This window comes from Gracilinanus agilis, chromosome 1 (genome assembly GCF_016433145.1).
Source record: "Gracilinanus agilis isolate LMUSP501 chromosome 1, AgileGrace, whole genome shotgun sequence".
Taxonomy (NCBI): Eukaryota; Metazoa; Chordata; class Mammalia; order Didelphimorphia; family Didelphidae; genus Gracilinanus; species Gracilinanus agilis.
In genome coordinates, this window is record NC_058130.1 from 712,033,496 (window position 1) to 712,042,058 (window position 8,563).

At 45.3% G+C, this 8,563-nt stretch overlaps 1 pseudogene; it reads right to left on the reverse strand.

The window, feature by feature from the left end:
* Positions 1-439: 439 nt before the first annotated feature.
* LOC123256549 lies at positions 440-2,131 on the reverse strand (annotated as a pseudogene).
* Between the last annotated feature and the right edge of the window lie 6,432 nt (positions 2,132-8,563).

The following is an 8,563-nucleotide window of genomic DNA, read 5'->3' on the forward strand; positions in this document are numbered from 1 at the left end:
GATAGCGTGTCATGGAATATAGAACAGGCTTTATTTAGCCTAACCAAGTAAGGGGAAAAAATGAGGAAAAGACTCACGCCCAAGCCCATGAACACTGAAGACAATTCTTCCCATTTATTTTGGAGGGGGACGGGGACTTCCCCTCTTTACACTGCACAAGGAAGGTGAGGAGGAAAAAGAAATACATGGGACTTCTCCCTCCTGACAATTCATCTCATGGGGGTCTGTCAGCACAGCAACCTCTAGGACAGATGGAGGATGGATCCTGAACGCTCCAGAAGGGGGTGGGTCATTTCCAGTTGGCCACAGGACTCATCCTCTAGCAGGGTATTCATCTGCGGTCTTCCCAAAGTTCCCTTTGCAAGAGGAGCAGTTCCTCCTCATCCTCCTATTCATACAGCTGGGATGGAGAAGGGCCAGAAGTACTGGGGGCCTACAGCTAAAGGCCCAACTCCTTCAGTACAGAACTCTCAGAAGGGTATTGATAGGTAGTCTCTAGGGCAGACTCATAAATGAAATTTTGAGCTCTCTGCGGTGTCTCTCAGAAGAGCTCTTGGAAAGGCAGCTTTGACCAAGGCAAAGGTAGCCCCCAATCACCAGTATCTCCTCAGCAGTAGGATACCACTTCTTTTCAGAGCCAAGAACCTGGGGTTCAGGTGAGGCAGGGCCTGCAGGGCACCTGAACCTCTTGGGGTCAACTGTGAAAGTAAGCTTACCATAGTGGAGAGTTCTGGTCCCAAGCTTGGGTTTCACCATTGGACTTCTTAGGGACTGAAAAGGTGGAAGGGCAGCGGGTAGAGGAGATATTGAGAGTGGTAGGGGGTGCTGAATTTCTGCTGCTTCCTTCCTTTGTGAAGCCCTGAGATTTCAGTCCTAACATCCTCAGGTGGGAATGGGGAGGTCACAGAAGAGTGACTTCTAAGGGAATTCACTATCCTGCCTCCATCCCCAAGCTTCCTTTTCAGCAGCCTCTGTCCTTCCTTCTCCAGCCTCTACCCCAGGAAACCCCAACTTCCGATCTTCAGAATCTGAACTCACCAACTTCTGTTTTTTGAGCCTCTGATCTCCCAGGACTCCATTCTAGAACTTGCCCAGAGTTCTATCTCTTCAGCCCTTTTTTCTGTCTAAAATGCTTCTCTGTATCTCTTATGTTTAACCTCATTTCAACTGCCTCCATTACCCCTGAGCTCCATTCTTAAAACTCCTGAAGACTTAGCCAACACCTTTGTGTTTCCAAAAGCCTTGAGTTCTCCCTAGATTTTGTCTGCAATAGTCTCCCTTCTGCTCCTGATTCCCCTGAGCTCCCTTTGCTTTCTTCTCCTGGGTTCAGCCTCCATTCTTGAGTCTCAAATAAGACCCGACTATGTTCATTAGCTTCTCTGGAATTCAACTGCTGTTTGTCTCTGACATCCCCAGATGTCTCTGTCATCCCTGGTCTCTGTTCTCCATGCTCTCCACGGTCTTCTGGGCTCATTCTACCTTCTCCTGTTTTAGATCCCCAAGAAGTCTGTTCTTGAGATTCTACCAAACTTATATTTCATTCTAGAACTTCCCCAGAGCTTTTCTTCCATTTCTGTGACTCAGTTAGTCCTGGGCTCCTCGCTTCAATCTTCCTTGGACTAAACCTCCATTCCAAAGCCTCTATAGGCCTAAGGCTCTGCTCTCGATCTTCTACTATCCCTAGCCTCCACCAAGCTTAGCCTTGACTCTCTTGGTACACTTCCCACCAACTTTGTTCCTGAGTCTGTGGTGGGCTAGGTCTCTACTCTCCAGCTTCCACTCCCTCTAAAATTTGTCCTTGACTCTTAGATGGCTTCTGATCAGTAAGCTGCTCCTCTTGCTGCTGCTGCTCTTGGTGGATGAAATGATGCTGGTGGACAGATCTGGTGGCCTTCAGAGGGACAACAGGCCCATTGGGTTTAGGAGGTGCTGCATCTAGAGTCTCATCCTCAAGATCCAGTTCCCTCACTGACACCCCCAGCTTGGCACAGCTCTTCTTCAACAGCCCCTGTTTCCATACTGGCATCTGGGCCAGTTCATCTCTCTCAGGCTGCCCTTGATCTTGAACAGCAGCCTTCTTCTGTCTTCTCCTGGCTAGTAGTTGCAATTTCCAACTTGGCACAGTAGCCATGGTTCCACTGGGGAGAGAACTGGAGGGGAGGAGATGGAACCATGAGGAAGTGTTGTCAAAGAAAAGAAAGAAAGAAGAAATTGAGAGTTGGAGAATGAGAGTCCTGTTGGGTCAGAGAGGAAAAGAGAAAGTATGATGTAAGACTGGTGTGGAAATATAAAGAAGAATAAATGAAAAGCAAATCCCTGGGAAGAGGGAAAGATGAGACTATGAAAGAGGAGAGAATTGCTAGAAGAGAAAGGGAGAAAATAGGAGAAAAACTGAGAAATTGAATATAAAAATGTAGGAGGAGAAAAGACACTAAGAGATAGAGGGAAATGCTGGAAGAAAGGGAGAAAAGCCAAGAGATAGTATTGGAGTAGGGTTGGGGATGACATTACATAGAGAAGAGAAATGATAAGAGAAGAGAGTCTAGAAAAGAAACAGAGGAAGAAACCAAAGTGGGGTGGCTAAAGGAGGAGATAAGATATGGAGGATAGGGGAACTCCTGGGGGATAGGGTAAAAAAGCAGAAACATAATATTGGGAGTATGGTCAAAGAAAAGGAGAAAAGTATCAAGAGGGTAGAGAAATTGCTTCTCCTTACCTTTTTGATGAGCTTTCCCAAAGATCTATGCAGGCCTCCAGATGTATTATACAATACTCAGGTTGGGTTCTTCCTCCAAATTGAAAGAATTTAAGAGGATTGATAGAGTCTAGGGGCCCTCTCCAACTGTAGTTCCTATCCCACCTTCCTTTGGGACTGCTCAGTCCCTATAGCTCACAGTATGGGTCAAGTAGAAGATCCAGATTTGTTCTCCTACATCATAGTTCTGTCTCCAACATCTGATCAGCAGCTCTGATTCTCATTTGATCCAGAAATTCCTCCACTGTGTCTAGGAGCCTTAGTTTAGGAACTTTTCCCACTTGTATGTGGTTCCCTTGAGCTGAGCAGGCCTCCCTCCGAGGAACAAAGTCCCCATGTGAATGGCTTCCCTCTGGTCCACCTCTCAATTTATACTTTTCCTGTCTGTCAGTACTTAGCATCTTGCCTGACTCTTAATACTTAATAGATACTTAAATGCTTGTTAACTTGACTATGGTGGTAGTCTTTCTTTTGAAGACCAAAGCTATATAAACTAGTGTTATCACCTCTTTCTCTCCTCCCTTTCTCCTGGCCCCATCTAGGTCCTCTTCCAAAAGAATAATTAGGTGTGACCCACTGAGGATGGAAATGGGAGAAGCATCCTTAGCAAAAAACTAACCTAGTCAAGGAAACGATACCTAGTTAAGAGAATTAATCTATGCCAAAGCAAAGGTGAGGAGTAAGACAATGAGGACCCAGTGTATTGCCTGGGCATCTCTGACGTGGGTCATGGAATGTTAGAGCTAGAAGGGACCTTAGAGTCCAACTCCTATATTTTACACATGGGTAAATTGAGGCTCAGAGAAGGGAAGTGACACCCTCAGGGTCATACAAGGTCATGGGAGATCTGAGACTCCAAACTTGTGAACCCAAGGCTTCCTTCTCTCTTTTCCTGGCTTGGGACAGCTGTCAGGACTCACAATAGTGGGCGGTGATTCCTGCCTTGGAGCCAGAGATGGTGCTGGCTCTCCCTGCCTGGCCCCTTCCTCTGCCATTGTCTGCAGTTTGGGGGTTGGGGGTTCCTGTTCCAGGCTTCATATGATGCTGTCTGGTTCAAAATGACCCTTGGCTTTCCCCAGCTGTGGGCAAGGGCACAGTGGTCCCACTGGACAAATCTACTCTCTTCCTCTTCCAATCCATCTGTTTCTATTATCATGACAATAGAAGGGGTTGAGTAATGAAATAATAATAATAGTTTTTACATAGCGACTTAAGGTTTATAAAGTGCTTTATAAATATTATCTCATTTTAGCATCACAGTAACACTGAGAGACAGAAGTTATTATTGTCCTCATTTTATAGATGAAGAATATAGACGTAGAATATATAATACATAGATAGAATATATAGATTCTGCCTAGACCGGTGGGGCGCAGAATCTGCGTAGAGGTCTAACTCAGCCCTGAACCCCTTTCCTTAATTAATGAATGGTTTTTCTGACTATTTAATAGTTCTGTGTTGTTTTTTTTTTCCAGTCAACATCATGAAGCTCAGATGAGATAATGGAGCTAAAAGGGTTTGCAGATTTTGTTTTTCTTTTTAACCTTTACCTCCTGGCTTAGAATCAATACTATGTATTAGGTCCAAGACAAAAGGGCTACACAATGGAGGTTAAGTGACTTGCCCAAGGTCACACAGTTAGAAGTGTCAGAGGACAGACCTCCTGTCTCTAGGTTTGGCTTTCAATCCACTGAGCCCCTCAGCTGCCCCCCAGTTTGCACAACTGAATAATAGCTGTGTCTCCCACCTCCTACCCCCTTGTCTCAAGTCCTTTTATTTTCTCTCTTTACATTCTCTCTTCTCAGGGCCTTATCTTCACCCATGAGTTCACTGATTTCTGTAAGAACTGACTGGTAGAAATGGCTATCTTGATGTTCTTCCACTATCTCAAAATTCTCATGTCCAAAATCAAGCTGATTATCTCCCTCGTAAGGCCCGCCCCTGGTCAAAACTTCTCTATTTCAGCTGAGAGGGCCCTAGTCTCTAATCATCTACATCCCCCACTTCAGCATCATCCTTAACACGGCACTCTCTCTCACCCCTCACATCCGCTCAGTGGTCAAATCATATTGATTCTGCCTCCATATTCTTTTTTTAAAATCCTTACCTTCCATCTTATGAGGTATTGGTTCTAAGGCAGGAGAGAGGTAAGAACTAAGCAATGGGGGTTAAGTGACTTGCCCAGGGTCATATAGCTAGGAAGTGTGGGAGGCCTTGATCTGAACCCAGGATCTCCCATCTCTGGGCCTGGCTCTCAATCCACGGAGCCACCTCACTGCTCCTCCTCCATAACATTCTTGAATCTGTCCTCTTTTCTCCCTTCACCTGACCACTGTCTAATTTCAAGCCTTTCGTGTCTTAACTATTGCAGCAAACTTCTCATTGGTCTTTCTGCCTCCAGTCAATCGTCTCTCCAGTCCATCCAAATGTATATTCCTAAAGCACAGGTCACCCTCTTGCCTCCCAAATCTTTCATTGACTATCTATTGCTTCTAAGATTTAAAAAAATATTTTTTTCTTGACCTTCCATTCTCCTTATATGCCTCTTATTCCTCAAATTACTTAAAAAACAAACAAACAAACAAACAAAAACACAACACTTACTTCCTGGTTTTGTTCAGTTTTTTAAACCCTTACCTTCCATCTTAGAATCAATGCTGTGTATTGATTCCACGGCAAATAAGTGGTAAGGGCTAGGCAATGGGGGTCAAGTGACTTACCCAGGGTCACACAGCTAGGAAGTGTCTGGGGTCAAATTTGAAACCAGGACCTCCCATTTCTAGGTCTGGCTCTCAATCCACTGAGCTACTTAGCTACGTCCTACTTTCTCTCTTAATAACAACTGTAAGATAGAAGGACCGGGGCTAAGCAATGGAGGGTAAGTGACAAAGCCAAGGTCATGCAGCTAGGAAGTGTCTGAGGTCAAATTTCAACCCAGATTTAAATCTCTCCCTCCAAACCTGTCCCTCTACCCACCATGCCAGCTAGCTGTCCTCCAATTACTTTTCCAGCCAGGTTTCACACACTCTTTGTTCTACGAGACTGACTGGCTAACTGTTCTCCAGATTCCACACCCTGCCTGCCTAGATTTGCCCAATCCTGTCCCTGGTGCCTAGGAATGCGCCCTTTCCCTGATCTCTGCCTCTCGGAGGTCTACCTTTGAGGCGGGGATCAATTACCTCGTCTTCAAGACTTCAGTGAAACTTTCCCTGATCTCCCCACTCACTAGTCACTCTCTCCAACCTCAAAGGGAGACTCTGCCTTGGGCTTACTGGTTTCGAGAGATAAGCTTTGTATTCTGGGTAAATCAAAAACTCCCTGAAGGAAAAGACTTTTGTTTTCGTTTCGGGATCTCCGGAGGCACCTAGAACCCAGTAGTTGCTAATTTAGTGCTTCCTGAGAACTGGCTCTCCAGGCCAGCCCCTGGAAGCCTCCTCTTCTTGGTATCGGTATTCTCTGCAGAACTGAAATTCCAGAAGTGAGGAAAGCAGAGCTCAGGGACGGAGAACTGGGGAACAGGGCTGGGGGCGGGTGGCATACTTTAACCTGACCTCTGGCTCCCTTGACTTGACTTCGTATGGAGGCAGGAGACCTGGGGAATTCTCAGTCTTACAGGGGAACTCAAAGAAGCTAAGTGATTTGCCTGTTGTCATGGAGGCTGGGATTCCCAGCTCTGCCCTAAGCTGTGTGACCTTAGGAGAGCTACTTGATCTCCCTGGGCTTGTTTCTGATTGTAATGGCAATGCTAATCCTCCCCCTCTGGATCAGGGGCTAGTCCTCTCTAAGGTCCTGTAAAAGGAGGAGTGCTGGTTTCGACTCTAGCTGGGCTTGAGGAGACCCTGATTTTGAGCCCAGGGGTCATTTGGGACCCCCTTAGAAGCTTGGGAAGCCTTTTCCTGTTTCGCCACAGCCCCGCGGGGTCCGTAAGTAGGGCAAGTTACTTCCTTCGCAATTTCAGGTTAAGTAATGTGCCCCAGCTCACTCAGCTGGGACTGGAATCCAAGGCTCCTGGGCTAGATGTCTTCCCACTGCCTCATGCTGTTGTCTGTCCCAACCCTGTTCTCCCCTTCTAGTGGGGACATGAAGCTGAGCTCTGGTATTCCAGGCATCTTAAGCAAGGGGAGAAAAAGCCAAACAAATGTTTGAGCCCCCTCGTCTCCTTGCTCCCTCCCTCCCTCCTTCCTAACTCCCTTCGCTACCCTTCCCTGTCATTTTTCATTTTCTCAGGCTTCAAGTAAAGAGGAGTGTGGTGCTCTGGAAGAAGAGCTGAAGCTCGGGGTCAGGAGAACTGGATTTTAATCAGGACACATGGTGAAATGGGGAGGGTAGTACAGTCACAGCTTCTTTCTCTTTCAGTTTTCTCCCCTATACAATCAGGAGTTTGGACTTGCTTTTTTTTTTTTTTCCTTTTTCTTTAAATCCCTAACAATTTTTAATGCTTAACAATTTTAAGAATTCTAAAACGGAAGCAATCCGAGTTAAGTGATTTGCCCAGGGTCACACAGTCAGGAAATGTCTGAGGTCATATTTGAACCCAGATCCTCCTGACTCCTGACTGGCTCTATCCACTGAGCCACCTAGCCCCAACCATATTATTTCTAAAAGCCTTTCTAGCTCTCAGTCCCAAGGCCCTTTGAACCTTTCATGTCTGCAAATCTTCATTTCCTTTTGTCAGAATTGAAAATAACAATGTCCTTGTTGGACTGTGGGCAAGAAGGCGTTAATGTCCAAAGAGAGCTTAGAGATGTCTTGAGTGAGGAAGCCAGGAGGAGCCCCTGTCCTTGACCTCTGAATTCCCCTCTTCTTGGTGTCTGGATTCCCTGAAGAACTGGAATTCCTAGAGTAGGGGAGCAGATCTTGAGGGATAAGGGTTGGGTAGAGGAAATATTTCAGGCTGGCCCCGTTGCTTCCAATTCTAGCTCCTTCCCACCCAGCTGCCCTTAGTTCCACAGGCCTGTCTCACCCATACATCACACACAACAGACTGGCTTATGTACACATCAAGGTTTCATAAAATTGCTATAGCCATTAGCGGTTGTAGAGCTCAAGTTCAACCCCTTCATTTTACAGGTGAAGAAACTGAGACACACATTGATTGGGGAATAGTTAAACAAAATGTGGCACATTAATATAATGGAATATTAATGTTCCATAAGAAAATATAACTGAAGAATCCCAGAGAAGTATAGGAATACTTGAACTGATGTGAAGTAAGCAGAACCCAGAAAATAATTATACACCTTGACGGCAGTAATGTTTTTTTAATTTTAATGTTTTATTTTTCCCAATTACATGTAAAAATAATTTTAACATTCTTTTTTAAAAATTGAGTTCCAAATTCTCTTCTTCCCTTCATCCTCTTCCCTTTCCCTGAGAGGATAAGCAATTTGATATAGATTAGACATATGCATTGACTACATTAATGTTAATGGAAAAAACAATATCTGAAACAAATGGAATTGAATACTGTGTAATTATACCAAGCTCGTCTTTAAAAAAGATAGTCTATGTAGTGGATAGAGTGCCAGATATGGGGTCACAAAGATCAGAATTTGAGTCCTACATCAAAATACCTACTTTGTGACTCTGGGCAAGTCACTTAACCCTTTTCAGCCTTAGTTTACCCACTTGTAAAATTGAGTTAATAGGGGGCAGCTGGGTAGCTCAGTGGAGTGAGAGTCAGGCTTAGAGACAGGAAGTCCTAGGTTCAAACCCGGCCTCAGCCACTTCCCAGCTGTGTGACCTTGGGCAAGTCACTTGACCCCCATTGCTCACCCTTACCAATCTTCCACCTATGAGACAATACAC